A 13642-nucleotide genomic window follows, 5' to 3' on the forward strand; every position below is an offset into this window, starting at 1 on the left:
CTAAGGTGAAAGTGCAGTTTGAAGAAAAAAGTATCGCCACTCCAGCCTTTTTTGTGGGGCCATTAGCCATATAGCAAGTAGGGAAACGGTTATCTTGAAATTTAGGGGGATCTAATTTTTTGAAGTGGGTTTCTTGAACCGCAACCACATTTGCCTTCATTTTAAAGAAGGAGGACAGCGCTAGTTTCCGTTTCTGTGGGGAGTTTAATCCCTTAACATTAAGTGAGACTAACCTGACCATGGCAGAGCAGTACTGGAGCCATCAACCGCCGAGTCCATCGTCTAGGAACACAACCCTGGGGAAGACAAGACACATAGGGGAAACAGACTGGGGTAGACAAAAGAGAATTATGAGAAAAGGAAAGGAAACAGACCCCATATAGATATGGGGCTGCAGTGAGGCGCCAAAACATCCAGCGCCCCACCCAATGAAATAGAGGGGTTGGTGGCCAACCTCCCCGCAACCTAACAAACGAGTGTTGTATATCTCGGTATAAATACACCTACACGGCCTATCATTCCCATAACCTTAGGGTTTAGTGCCACCAAAACATACAACGCTAGTCAGCTATATAAGTACTGCTACCATGAGATTATCAAGTTGAGAATTAGTAGGAGAAAAACAGCAAATTAATTCTGTACTGCTCAAACGTTAATGTCTACTATCATGCAATGATTGGCAAACATAGTATAACCATTTCTGTGGCATTAGCCGGCATAAACCTCTATCGTAACCGACTCTACAGCCGACTGTCAAGACCCGGGACTTCAGTCCCGGTAAAGGCACCCATGGCAAATGAATGTGATCAGTGTATCATTACTTCTCAACCATCGACCAGTCCTGCTGAAGTCGATGGTCAGGAGAACTGGGCCCAGGATCTCCCCCCAGGTTCCATTTACGAAGGAGCTTCAGGCCCTCGTCCGCCGACGAGACGGCTATGGTAGAACCGTCTCTGGAGATCAGCAGGCGAGTGGGGAAGCCCCACCTATAAAGGATACCAGTCTTTCGAAGAATAGTAGTAACCGGTTGGAAGGAACGTCTTTTATTGAGAGTGTACTGCGACAAGTCCCCATATAGTTGAAGCTGTCCCAAGGCTTCCGCCGTATCAGAGGATGGTCTAGCCGCCTTCAGCAAAGATTCTTTTATATGATAGAAGTGTACCCTCATCAGAACATCTTTAGACGATCCCTCTGGGGCACCTCGAGCCTTAGGGATTCGATGAATTCGATCCAACAAAAGATCTGAGGAGCTGGCAGTAGGCAACAGTTTTTTGAAGATTTCCATAGTATAATCGTGGAGACTACTGTTAGAGATCGAGTCGGGGACCCCTCTGAGTTTCAGATTGTTCCTGCGCGAGCGGTCTTCCAAATCTGCTACTTTATCGCGCAGGAAATTCACTTCACCCTCCAGGGTATCATGGGAGTCTATCAACGAATTGTGTGAGCCGACTACCTCGCCCATCTTAGTTTCCAATTGATTTGTTCTTTCACCCAGGTCATCGATGGAGCTCTGGCAGGATTTCAGCATAGCTCTAAACTCAGATGTCACGTCATCCTTAAATTGATGTAGCAAGAGCTTCATACTGCCGATTGTTAAGGCTTCACCGTCTTCGAGACGCATTGAAGGAGATGCGTCGCTGGGAGGAGGCTCAGAGGGCAAAAGAGAGGGCCGCTTGGGCTGAGGAGAAGGGCCCACCCCTAGGGTTCCAGCTTCTGGTGGTTTGTTACGGAAAGAAGAGGGTTTGAAAAAGGCGACTTGATTGACCGTTTTGGAAGCTTTATTCTTCCTCGGAGCCATGGCTTCTGTTGTCACGTAAATTGGACGAATGTAGTATTGGGGTGGACCAGGTGTCTTCAATCTAGCAGTATAGCGACCCGGTGTAGGTATGTATTAGCTAAAATGGTTGCGGGGAGGTATTAGGAGGACATTGTAGCGGAAGAAATCACATCTCAGTGCCGGATGGGCAGGATGAGTGCTCCAGCTCAAGTAGCGATATACGCCCCTGTCCGGGAGGTATCAGTCGCAAAGATCAGCTCCTTTTCAGATGTGCAGAAGTATACTGTACACCACAGTAGCAGGGCAGGGGGTGTCTCCGCTATCTCCCCGTTATGGAATAGGATAGTCTGAGGGAAGGGTGCAGTTCCAGGAGTTGTCACAGGAGGGAGTTCCAGTCCCAGCAATGGTACATCATGCAGAAGGGTGAAACCAGCAGCGTGTCCCGTATTAGATGTAAATGTAAATGCAGGGCAATGAGAGTAGAGGCCAGGAGAGGGGGGTCAGCTGTGACACTGCACACTGCCAATCCCTGGCTGATCGCAAACTAACAGTGTCCAGTAAATCCCAGCAAATCTCACCTCCTCCTGTGTGGGAGATGTAGAGTGGGCATGCAGCCCTTATCCAAAATGGCGTCGTCGGCCTCCAAGCCAGGGCCCTTGAAATCGGGCTACTTATTGCTCCCCTGATGCGGATTATATCGTTGGTGGTAGTGGGTAGGGACCTTCCAGTCACCCAGGCCGGCCGGGGACCGGATAAGCCAACAGGGTCTGGCGCGCTCCCGCACGCGGTAGTGCTGTTCCTGGCGTCCCGCCGTCACCCGGCGCCGAGCAGCGGGTCCTCGCTCTGAGCCGCACGGAGGAGACAGGGCACTCCGTTCAGGCCGGCCAGGCAGGAGGGGAGCTCCGCAAAGGTGCAGAAGGGTTGGGGTGAGCAGCGCTCCAGCGATGCACCGACGGTCACTTCCGGTCCGGGTTGGTGAGAAATTGAGTCCCGGGCTTCGACTTGGCGGGTAGGCCGCAACCCGCACGGGTGTAAGCCGCAGCCCGCACGGGCGAAAGGGCACCCGCCGGCTCCGCAACTCACTCTGTCCCAAACAGGGGGGTCTCCTCCAAGCTGTAGCTGCAGATTTTGCGGTGGTGTCGCTCCAGACCCCTCGGTCCCGGAAGGCCCTCCGGGTCTATGTAGAAATTGAGGTCCCGGTCTAAGAGGCTCCTGTAGGCCGCAATCCGCAGGAGCTCCTAAAGGTGCTCCCCGATTCCGCGGTTCTAACAGGGGTGTACTATAAGAGATGTAAGGGGCTTGGGTTCCTCCTATACAGTGGCAGATGTAGGAGAGAGCTTTATATCAAGATGTATAATCCTTTAACAGCAGGAGCCCATATGAAGCACGTCTGCTGCCCTCTGCATCCAGGCCACGCCCCCGTAATATTTCTTTCTAAATTTCTCAACAAGAAATTTTTGACCTAGGGGTGCCGTGAAAAAAATTCTGATATTCTAGGGCGCCGTGATTCAAAAAAGTTTGGAAACCACTGCTCTAATGAATCCAAAGGCCATTTATAAAGAGAATAATGGCTTGACCTTGCATTAGCATGCCTATATTAATACTTTGGGGCAAATTCAATAATAAATTGATGCTAGGACCTTGTTTGCTTTAACACTTTGAAGTCTGATCTGTTAACTAACAAAGGGGGTGATTCCGACTTGATCGTAGCTGTGCTAAATTTTGCAGAGCTACGATCAGGAACACAGACATGCAGGGGGACGCCCAGCACAGGGCTAGCCCGCCCCGCATGTCAGTCCCTGCCCCGTCGCTGAAGTACAAAAGTGCTTTTGTACTTCAGGAGTAGCTCCCGGCCAGCGCAGCTTTTGCGTGCTGGCCGGGAGATACTTGTCGCTACCCGTCTCAGAGCGGATGCTTGTGATGTCACGCAGCTGCTGCGACCCACCACCCGCATGGTCCGGCCACATCTGCTTTGGCTGGACCGCGCCCACACAACGACGGCCAAATGCCGCCGTGCTGACCCCTCCCACCCAGCGACCATCGTGCATCGTGATTCAAGAATATTTGGGAACCACTGTCTAGGTACACACTATACCAGTGGTTTCCAAACTTTTTTGAATCACGGCGCCCTAGAATATCAGAATTTTTTTCATGGCACCCCTAGGCCAAAAAATTCTTATTGAGAAATTTAGAAAGAAATATTACATTAAGTAGATTGCGTTTACATGTCATTCTTAGGGTCAGTTGTGTGGTGAGGGACAAGATTTGCTTCTGTTTGGCCACATATTTTATGACTGGCAGCCACCAGCACTGGTTTTGCCTATTATATTGACCATGAATAATTTGAATTGGCCCTGTACCACCAACCCAGGGCACCCCTGCAAGTGTCCCGAGGCACCCCAGGGAGCCACGGCACACAGTTTGGGATCCTCTGCACTATACAATTATCTGGCAGATAATCTGCCAGATTAAGCTGGTTGGAATGAAAATCTGGTAATGGATGAGAGCAAATGACAATAGACCATTTGCTCCCAAACACTGGAAAACGAACAAAACCTGTCGTTCATACAAATTGGTTAAACACAAATCTAACCAACTTGGATGAACGACTATTTTTGTTCATTTTGCAGTTTTTGGGAGCAAATGGTCAATTGCCATTTGCTCTCATCCATTACCAGATTTTCATTCCAACCAGCTAAATCTGGCAGATTATCTGCCAGATAATTGTATAGTGTGTACCCTAGGCTAATAGGCCCTACACACTGGCCGATAATACTCAAAGATATGAATGATCTCATTCATTAATGAACAAGATACCGTTCATATCTTTGAGTGTGGAGGCACCAGCGATGAATGATCTCGTCCATATTTGTCTGCACTTCTATGGAGCCGGGTGACGGGGGGAGTGAAGAAACGTCACTGCCCCCGTCACCGCCCATCCCCGCCGCCGAGTGGATCAATCAATGTGTGGGGCCCTTAAGTGTGGAAGAACTGTGTTGGAAATCTGTAACCTGTATGAAACAGGTACAGTGAGAGTATCATACATGACAGCACAAAAAGGGGTTGTGTGAGTTGGTCATTTAAACCTTTGTGATCTGTCAATATCCTACAACACTCATTTTCTATTAACAAGCAGTATGCCTTTGAGACAGGGTAAAATCAACACTAATGACATCCTGGATTAACAGTATCAAATTAAGTACAGTGTTGAACCAATAACCTCTAGTGTATCAGTGTTAAAACTCTTCCTCTATGCTGATTTTATTATGTACTTTGAAAATTGCCTTCCGAATCATGAACAAGCCAATGTTTAGACAAAGCTACTTGGACATCTGATGGACATCTGACCATTCTTCAGCACACTTCAAATACTCTCTGCCGTGTCCTGAATATATCACAAGATCCCGCACAGAATACAAACGAACTCATTTGACGGCAGATCATGTTCTGTCTTAGCTCTTAGAGGCCTCTTCTGGGAATGCTTGATAATTAATGAAGGCTTTCACTATCAAATGAATTACCTTTTTCTGATGCTACTTGTCTTCATGACAAACTTGCATTGAATAATAAGTAAAATACTACTTAGTTTAAAGGAAATGGAAAGAGGAGACCAGTATTGCTGTTGCCTATAAAATATGAAGAAATGCAGCTAAAGCACATATGTTGTTTTAAAATTCCTCCTAGAACATTACTAACTGCATATTTAGCAAAATTATTTTCTTATTTTTACTAAAATAATATGAAATGGTGATTTCATACCCTTTTCACATTATTTTAGTATCACTTGTTTTTACCAAGTCCTTAAATGTAAATTTTTTAGTAACTATACTTGTAATGGTATTTTTTTTCTCTCGAAATACCGGAGGGACCCCTATGATAACACTTAATGGCGGATTTTACCCATGGGCTGCAAAATCTGCCACTTCAGTGAACTCATCTAAGCCACATGCAGTCAGCAGGGCCGTAACTAGGTGTGTCCCGAGTGCCGACGGTGCCTTGACCACAGCGCAACTGCACCGAAGGCGCACCATCTGGCAGCACACCCCCACGTACGCCCATTTTAGTCAGTGAGGTAGTAGTGTAAGTTCCGCTGGGTGTCTGCGCCTGTCTCCCGCCGTCGCCTAGGTAAGGGATGGGGAGCGGTGTGGCAGGCGCCATTTGTTGTTACACAGCCTCTGTGCGGTAAATTCCACCTGTCAGACCCACTGGCGCCTCTGCAATGGGGAGGGAGTGGGAGTGCTACTGCAGGCGGCAGCTCCGTTAACTGAGCCGCCAGTGCTCCGCCTGTGAGAGCCGCTGCCAGCAATGGAGAGGGACTGGGAGCCGCCTGTACATGAGTGACTGCGCTTGGCAGGCCTGGATGCCGGATCGTCCACACAGTTGACCCGAAAAAACAAAACACACACACTCTCTCTCTTTCTCACTCACACACACACACACACACACACACACACACACACACACACACACACACACACACACACTCCCTGCCTAATGTATAGAGCTCTGTTGCTGTACTATGTAACAAAGGGGGACTCTGCTGCCTAATGTGTAAAAAGGGACTCTGCTGCTGTAATGTGTAAAAGGGGAACTCTACCTGCCTAATGTGTAAAAGGGGACCCTACCTGCCTAATGTGTAAAGGGGGCTCTACCTGCCTAATGTGTAAAAGGGGGCTCTACCTGCCTAATGTGTAAAAGGGGACCCAACCTTCCTAATGTGTAAAAGGGGGCTCTACCTGCCTAATGTGTAAAAGGGGGCTCTACCTGCCTAATGTGTAAAAGGTGACTCTACCTGCCGTACTGTGTAAAAGGAAACTCTGCCTGCCGTACTGTGTGAAAGGGAGCTATGTGGCCATGCCCCTTCCCTATGAAGCCATGCCTGTATATTTTTGGCACTCGCCTACGGCGCACATTGGCCCTGTTTTATATTTTGTGGTGGTGGTTGTGGGGGGCGCTGATGCTGTTTCTTGCACACAACGCTAAAATGTCTATATACGGCACTGGCAGTCAGTGTCACTGCACTGGCTTGGTGGCTTAACTGTGACTGGCAAGGATTTCCTATTGGAAGTCATACCTGCCAGTCACCTGCAGGACAGACAATCCCAGAGGAAGGTGTTTCCTTCCTTCCAGGACTGCCAGACCAGTCTGTGATTAGTAGAAAGATGGATTCCTGCAGGAAGCCACTCCCTGTCTCACCGTCAAGCTGCCACTTGTGTGTGCCTGTTGTGCATACCAACTCCAGGTTCATCTCTTTCTTCTCACTGGTGTGACTGACTGCAGATGAGACGTTCCTGATGCTGCACTGTCTAGAGTGTCCTAAATGATAGATGTACTGACCTCCACGGAGCTGATGTAGAATTGGCTGCCGAACTGATATTGGAGTTTAGGGGGATAACTGCAGGTAGAGGTAAGCCCAGACCCTCTGATATGAGTCACTGCTGTGGCTTATTTCTGTTTGTGTTTGTGGCTGTCTCCTAGCAACCTGGAAGCTGGCTACTATGTGTAGCAGCACACCTGTTTGGAATGCTTTGTTACATGACTCCAGCCTGTTGTCTCTTGTGTAAGTCAGGAGACTGGTGGACATGCAGCACAGATGCAGAGAGTTGGTGTTTAGAGGAGGCTGGCTGTGCTGTGTCTCTCATTGGCTCTTGTCTCCTATATATGTGTTGTTTTTCACTCCCTGTTGGTCATAGTTCTTGGTTGCAGTGGGAACCCTTGTCTCTAGGTTCTAGTACTAGAACTAGTTCTAGTACATTTGTGGGATCAAATGAAGAGAAGGTGCCAGAGGGTTCAGGGAAGGAGTGTGTGTGTGTGTGTGTGTGTGTGTGTGTGTGTGTGTCTCTTTGGGTATAAAGTGATTTAAATTTATCAAAAAGTTGCTTGGAGTCAGAAAAGCTTGAGCAGAGATGAGAGATTATTTGGAAGGGTCCAGAACCTTTCGATAGGTGTGCTAAATTCTTATGTGTGAGTATGTCACTGAGTACGAGATTTACTCCACTGATGGTCTATCACGCATAGAAGCTAATTATTTAAGTTCTGTCCATATACGGAAACAACCTGGATGGAGGAGGACCTTACTGGTGTGTATTCCTGGATAGAGTACAGGTCTGGCTGAGACAAAGTCTAGTGTAGAGACTTAGGCGATGAATGGACCCTGTAAGGGCAAAGGTGGTATGACGAAGGAACCGCTGGCACCTGTTCTCGCCAATTGCACCAATTTACTCCACTGATGGTCTATCACACATGAGCGCTAAGTATTAAAGTTCTGTTCATAAATGAAAACAACCTGGATGGAGGAGGACCTCACTGGTGTGTAGTACTGGATAGAGTACAGGTCTGGCTGAGACAAAGTATAGTGTAGAGGCCTAGGTGATGAATGGACCCTGTAAGGGCAAAGGTGGTATGAGGAAGGGCCCGCTGGCACCTGTTCTCGCCAATTGCAGAGTCACACTAAGAGCGACTGCCCGTGTGCCCCCCCACCACCCCTCTTAATCCGGCCCTGGATGTTAGATGGTGCTAGTATCCTCATAGACCTTTTGCAGTTACAAGATCTCACTCGGTGATGGCTCATGGCTTACCTGTTTGCAAGGTAAGCCATGAGGCAACATGAGTTGCAGATCACAATGAAGTCGGCAGAATGGCTAACCCTGCGAGAGATCCCTCTCAGCATGATGTGAATGTGGCCTACTTCACCAGTATTTTTGTGGAAGAAGGGTGGTCATCAGCTGGAGGGTAGAGAAATTCCCCAAACTTTAATTAGTGGGTTTGAGAGGATGTAGCGCAGAGAGGGAGGAGTGTGATCCAGGGAATAAGGCCTCAATGAAATGCTAGACTGTAGCTACGACTTCTAGAGGAGAGATTGGGGTGTTGCAGAGGTGTAAAACATGATCCAGAGGAGAGGCAGGGAGGTGAAGTTGGACTTTGGCAATTTCAGAAGATTTCACATCAGCGTGGGAAAAGAAGGGCTTTATGGGTTCCTGCAATTTTCCAAGCCTAATTTATCAAAGAGGAGAGGCATCAAGCAGTGTAAAGCCCATAGCAACCAATTAGCTTTGAGGTAACATTTATCAAGTACATTCTATAAAATAATCGTTTGCTATGGCTATATTAATCACTTGTCCACTTTCAACTCTTTATACTGCTTGACACGTCTACCCCTCAGGGTATTATGGAGATTTGGGTGCACTTTTCGTCAAGAAAACCGGTGTAAAATATGGCTAAAATAAATATGCACTTTGCACTGCTTACAGAGCTGGATGCATCTGAAGAGAGGCTGGTGGCCAAAAGATAAGCTTGTCAGTAATCACAGCTGAAAACTCTAACATTATGGGCCTAATGGTGTCTTCTATGTGAGGGAGGGCAGGCTTGAAATCAGGGGCGTGTTTTTTTTTTTTACTTCAGTGGATTCTTAAGGGCTTGTTAATACTCCTTCCAGACCAAAAACACGGTTCCAAGCTGGGTTCAGTCCTGGAATAGACCCCACTCACACTGTACATGACATCATCTCCAAGTGACGGTTATCCACCTCTCCCTAGTATTTGAATGGAACCCAGGTTAGATGACCCGTGTTACCAGTTCACACCAGGGGCAAACGCAGGATTTGTGAAGGGGGGTTTCTAATGTAGGTGTGGAGACATAAATAGGTGGGGGCAGGACTGAAGTGAAACTATGTGTGTACATAAATATATAGCACACACATCTCTTTCACTTATTACGCACACACATCTCTTTCACTTTAGACGCACACACACCCTTCACTTATTATGCACACACACCTTTCACTTATTACAAACACACACTTTACTTAATAACACACACACACACACACACACACTATACTTAATATGCACACACACTATACTTAATAACACACACACACACACACACACACACACACACACACACACACACACACACACTTTACTTAATATACACACACACTTTACTTAATAACACACACTTTACTTAATAACACACACTTTACTTAATAACACACACACACTTTACTTAATATACACACACTTTACTTAATAACACACACACACTTTACTTAACACACACACACACACACACACACACACACACACACACACACTTTACTTAATATACACACATTTACTTAATAACACACACACTTTACTTAATAACACACACACTACTTAATAACACACACACTTTACTTAACACACACACACACTTTACTTAATAACACACACATTCTCCTTTCCCCTCTCCCCTATATCACTTGAAAATATAAACACAGGCGGCTGCTGTCAGCATGCATCACAGATGACCCCCCACCCCCGCACCCCCGCACCCCCCACTTGCGCCACACACACAGTGCAGTATGATCCATGCACTGCGTTACCTGTGACTGTGTTGTGGACGGGACGGAAGAAGAAAGTGCTTCTCCCAGCCAGCACTAGTAACATGTGACCTGCTGCTCCTGAGGAGCTGTGCTCTCCAGCTCCACCTACAGGCCGCTGCCAGCAGCTTTTTGAATACGAGGAGGCAGCTTCAGTGTTATTAACCAGCTCCTCCGTCTAATGAAATTTTTTTTAAATCGATCAGCTGGGAAGATGGATTGGAGGGCAAGAGGGGGTTTCTAGGTACTCAGAAACCCCCCCTGCGTGCGCTAGTGCACACTGCCCCATAACCAGGGTACTTTTTGTGTTCAACCCAGGTCGCTACTCGTGTTGAAATGCTGTGTCACTGGACCTTGTTTTTTTATGGGAACCCTTTCACACCGAGCCACGGCCCAGGCCAAAGCGGCAGTGTGAAAGGGGTATTATTTAAAAGGGAGATTCATTCAATAACAAATTGTGGGGTGTTTTTAAAAGCAATGTATCTTTACATTTTTTCAGAAAGTGGCCACCTTAAGTCCGAAGTGGTGGCTTTAAGCCACAGTTTATAAAAAAAAACAACATATAGCAGATGCCAGTGTGAAGGGGATAGCCCCCTTCTCCCCGGCGGCGCGACGGGCGGCGGCGCGGCGGGCAGGTCCCAGTCTGGAGGGGCTTGCATCCGAAAGGATTCAAGCCCCTCCAATCACAGCGGCGCATTTCAAACGGCGCGCCAAGCGCGAGCCAATCAGGGCTCGCGCCTTGGCCACCAATCGGAGCTCGCCGCGGCGAGCCAATCGGAGCTCGCCGCGTCATAGCTCCGCCCGCTCCCAGCGCCATATAAGAGGCGCTGCGGAGCGGGAGCAGTCAGTCGAGCGGCGGACGGCGACGGGAGAAGAGCTCCAGCGGAAGACAGCGGGTCCGGCGGCGGCGGCGGCAGAGCAGCGGAAGAAGACGTCGGCGGAGCAGAAGAAGACATCGGCGGTGCGGGAGAAGACGTCGGCGGAGCCAAGCAGGAAGGCAGAAGACGGCGACCAGCGACGGAAGTCCGGCGGAGAGTGCTGCAGCGTGTGGAGAGCAAAAGAGCTAACGAAGCTCCCCGCTGCAGCCTCTCCCTCCGCGACAGGTAGGCGGCCTTGGGCCACCTCCACTTATTTATAAACCCTCCCTAGAGCACCAGGGACAGGCACTAGGCCTGCGGGGAGAGTCAGGCCCTGTCGGCCTGTGCGCCCAGTAGGCAGGCTCCGGCCTGTGCCCACACCAGGCCTCTGGCCTGTACCCACACCAGGCAGGCTCCGGCCTGTGCCCACACCAGGCCTCCGGCCTGTACCCACACCAGGCCTCCGGCCTGTGCCCACACCAGGCCTCCGGCCTGTGCCCACACCAGGCCTCCGGCCTGTGCCCACACCAGGCCACCGGCCTGCGCCCTTCACCCAGGCCTCCGGCCTGCGCCCCTCATTCAGGCTCCTAGCTGCGCCCCCTCCGGCTGGAAGTGGGCTGTGCAGCAGCTCTCGAGGGATCAGTGGCTGTTGTTTGAAGCCGACCGGCCACACGCGGTGTATGGCCCAGGGGATTGGAAGTGTGGAGTAACGTTCCCGTCCCACACGTCGCCATCCCCCGGCCGTCGGGGGTGGGCCACCGTCTGCTCCAGACCCCCGTCCTTCATTGCGAGCCAAAGGCACCGGCCGGTGTCCAACATCTGGAAGGTAGGACTGGTAAATCGGGGTAGACTGTTGGGCCGGGGAATTGTTCCACTGACTTGCCGGGTAGTGAACGTGATTAATTAGTCCGGTCTCTGTTTGATTGGGGTAGAACCAGTAGCCTCCAGTTTAAGTTAGTTTGTTTAGGCAGGCGTAGTTGGCTGTATCGTTGTTAGCCGTAGAGTAGCCTGCAGGTAGGGAGGCTGTTCTTCTTGCCCCAACAGGAGCGGAGAGGTACGACAATCAAGGTGACCCGCAAGTTGGAAGTGAGTATCACCCTGTGCCTGTCTGTCTGTCATTCCCCCCCCTGTATACCGGTCGGGAGGGTTTGCTCGCGGACGCGAGGACCCCCCTCTCACCACACAACGTGCGAGAGTGCGAGTGTGTGAGAGTTGGGTAGCTGAGGCCTATTGGCCAGTGATGACCTTCCGCCCAGCCGGTGAAGGTCGCGGCTACCCCTGACGTGTCCCGCACTCTAGGCGGAGGTCGGGCGTACGTCTCAACCGGCATATCCCTCTCTTTCCAGACCCCCGTCGTCCGCGGTGAGGTGGTGTTCGCGCTGGTGCCTGGTCCGGAGAGCGGAGTCCCTACGCATCTGGATATCGTCTGTGACTGCGTTGTACAGGTGGGTGAAGTGACGACACCTGCACAGCGGCAGGCAGTACATCCTTGTTAGGCCGCTCACATTAGCATGAGATTTGTCAAGTGAAATGATAAGAATATATCTAAAGTATTTGGCAAATCTGATACAAGATGGGAAAAACCCGAAGATGCTGCACCAAGATAATGTTTCACAAATCTACACAAGGGTTGATTAGCTATCACACCTGGTACATATATGGATTCGAGAATGAATTAATACCATCACCTGGAGGCTGTGGCCTACAGCAACACAGCATATCTGGGGCTAATTAATTAGGCAAGGAAGAGGTAAGGAACAGATCAGTCACTAGCATGCCTGTTGCTTAAACAGATTGATGCTGGCTCACTCCCAAAGGTCCCACCTGCTGTCAGAATACTGCAACACAAACACAGTACATGGAGGTTTCACAGCTCATCAAAACGGGAGTTTGGGGTGCAGGCAAACAGATGAAAACTCAACTTTAGGTTGAACTAGAAGGTTATAAGTCTTCCCCTGCTAAAATCACTGACCCCATGGTCTCCTGATATAATACAGTATGTACCAGTCTGCTTGCTACAGTAAATTAATGTTCAAAATTGACTGTAGCTGTGAAACTGTGAAGTCACCTGCAAATTCTTCAAGTCATTTACTGCAGCATTGAGCTACCTTATATTTAAAGACACGGCACACAATGAAAATCTTTTGACAGTAGATTGTCTTTGGATAGATAAGATCTCAGTAGTACATTGTGCTTCTGCTTCCCACTACATGCTGTAAATATAGACAAAGAGCTACAGTAAATTAACAGGAGTTCTCTGCAGATGTTATTTTACTGTAATTAACACATGCAACACTTCCTGCATTTCACACAATAAGCAAAGCACATGCCAAAGAGATACTATGATACCCAATATGCATGGTTCAGTGACAACAGTGTAGCTAGTATATAGCCATGGGTTTCATATGGAATCATAATCTAAAACACAGTGAAAATCATTTGCAGAGAGTCAATCATCCACTGCATGGTGCAAATTCTGAATGTATTTTTTGCACGTGTATGTAAAATACGGTACACTGCCAGCGGTGCAAGTATGCGGGTACGGGTGGGTACGGCGTACCCTTAAGAATTTTGCCGTGGACACGCCGTACCCACACCGACGGGCCGCCGCTTGCTACCGCTGATGTGAGGGGAGGAGAGCGC

At 49.1% G+C, this 13642-nt stretch overlaps 1 long non-coding RNA gene across 1 annotated transcript in view; it reads right to left on the reverse strand.

Moving 5' to 3' along the window:
• Positions 1 to 10255, reverse strand: part of LOC134929396 (uncharacterized) — a 34020-nt gene extending 23765 nt beyond the window's left edge. The window contains exon 1 of the long non-coding RNA XR_010178537.1: positions 10146 to 10255. This is a non-coding gene — a long non-coding RNA (uncharacterized LOC134929396). The remainder of the gene's footprint in view (positions 1 to 10145) is intronic.
• Between the last annotated feature and the right edge of the window lie 3387 nt (positions 10256 to 13642).

Source organism: Pseudophryne corroboree, chromosome 5, assembly GCF_028390025.1.
Source record: "Pseudophryne corroboree isolate aPseCor3 chromosome 5, aPseCor3.hap2, whole genome shotgun sequence".
Taxonomy (NCBI): Eukaryota; Metazoa; Chordata; class Amphibia; order Anura; family Myobatrachidae; genus Pseudophryne; species Pseudophryne corroboree.